The sequence below is a fragment of the Zeus faber genome, assembly GCF_960531495.2.
Source record: "Zeus faber genome assembly, chromosome: 15".
Lineage (NCBI taxonomy): Eukaryota > Metazoa > Chordata > Actinopteri > Zeiformes > Zeidae > Zeus > Zeus faber.
This window is the reverse complement of record NC_137194.1, coordinates 30,256,192-30,258,480: the sequence shown is the minus strand read 5'-3', so window position 1 is coordinate 30,258,480 and position 2,289 is coordinate 30,256,192.

The window sequence follows — 2,289 nt, the reverse complement described above, 5'->3', positions numbered from 1 at the left end:
AAATCAAGAGCTTTTAAACACTCTGCTAATCACCTCAATTCTCTGCAGCTGGGCTCCCTTCCGGTTGTCACCGGTTGGCTCTCCCCACCTGCAGATGGTGTCAAAACCACTCCCCACTACCACATACCCCCACCGTCGACTTGGGCAGAGTAACCGCCCGGCGGTCAGCCCCACCTGCCACATATGTGGCTCCCAGGTATGACTGTGGATGATAACGTTATTCAGGTACGCAGAAGAATATGCTGCATGTGGGCACAGCACCCAGTCCATGAGGCGCTCGCAAGTGGATAGAGCCCCCATCAATCCAAGCTGAAGTGTGAGAAACTGGTACCAACCGTCTGGAGTGGAGAAGGACCTTTTTTCCTTAGACTCTGGAGACAAGGGAATCTGCCAGTAGCCCTTTGTCAAATTCAGTGTCGTGAAAAAGCGGGCCGTGCCAAGCTGATTCAGGAGTTTGTGGACCAGGGACATTGGATAGGCATCAAACTTTGACACATCATTCACCTTGTGATAGTCCACACAGAATCATAGAGACCCATCAGGCTTCGATATCAGCACAATGGGGCTTCACTAATCACTGTTGGACTCCTCAATCACTCCCATGTCTAACATGGCCTTGATCTCTGCCTGTAGTACCTTTATTTTGTGCTCAGGAAAGCGATCGCGCCATAAATGTACTGTCACCCCTGGGGATGTTTCAACATAGTGGTCTATGAGGGTGGTTTGCCTGCCAAGGGGGAGAAAATATCGGCAAACCGCAGTTGCAAATCTGCAACCTCTTCTCTCTGGCCTAGTGAAAGATGGCCATCACAAGGGACCGAGGTCAACTAATCTCTCTCCACTACAGTTGTTGCCGGAGGGACAGGTGCTGCCTCTCTCCATGCTTTTAGGAGGTTTAGGTGGTTCATTTGTCCCGTCCTGTCTGAGCGTATAACCTCATAATCAACATCCCATTCTCGGCGTGTGACCAAAAAGGGCCCTTGCCACATGGCGAGTCATTTGGAGCTAGACAACCGAAGTAAAATGAGGACCTTAACTCCCGGTGAGAATTGTCTCAGCTGAGCCCCTCTGTCTTACAGGCGCTGTTGCCGTTCCTAAGCCTGGAGAAAATTCTCCCCTGACAACTGCCCAAGTGTGTGGAGTTTTGCTATCAGGTCCAGCATGTATTGAAACAAATTTTTACTTGTGCCTTTTACTCCCTCACAGCTTTCCTTAAGCACAGCCCTGGGCTTTCTATCGAAGAGAAGCTCAAAGGGAGAAAATCCCATGGAGCCCTGGGGAACCTCACTCATTGCAAATAACACAGGGTCCAACCACCTATCCCAATTTTGTCTATCCTTTTGCACAAGCTTATGAACCATGCTCTTCAGCGTTTTATAGACCGTTCCACTGGCCCACGTTGGTCTGAATGGAGTGAACACCCAACAATTCGTACAGTTCCCTGAGTGTGTGTGATATCAATTAAGTGCCTTGATCAGTCAGTCTCTTTTGGATGCCGACTCAGGAGATAACGTGAAACATAGCCTGTGCAGCACTCTTTGCAGGGATGCTATGCAGGGGAACTGCTTCGGGATACCGTGTTGCATAATCCACCAGCACTAACACAAAGTGGGCCGATGAGATCTATCTAGATCCCAAGTCTTTTGAAGGGGACCTTAACTAAGGGAAGGGGGGGCAAGGTGGCTGGCAGATTGACTTACTTGCAATCACGGCAGATCGCACACCACAGTTGCAGGAGCTTACCACAGCCAGTGAATTTCCACCGGTACTGCTGGGTACTTGTCAATATCCCCATGCACGGACCTTATCTCTACCCATGATGCCTCCATGAGGGCCCTGGGCTGAACCAGGGATCAGGGTCAGGATCAGGATCACGGTCTGCGTACAGCCAGAAGCCAACAGAGCCTGGTGTGTGCCCCCCTGTATCCTTAACGGAATACTATACCTCCTTTCTGGACCGTGAGAGGGGGCTGGCTTGCCGATTACCCAGACAACTTGACCCACCTCCATCAGTGGATGTTCATTGAGGAAGTCTCTGGGGGGAGAGCAAAGCCAGCACCCCTGTCCTGGCATCTGAGGGTCTCCCTATGGGTCTGAAGCCGGGGACTTGCCTACTATTTACTATGCCAAATAATTGAATTTGTTTAGTATATCTGAAACAATAGAATGCATCAAATTGTATGCAAAATTAATGTACCGGCATGACTACATCCTAGTACATCATACTACATCCGATGAAATGTCATAGTATGCAAACACTGCACGCTACGCTGGCAACCGTATCCCACG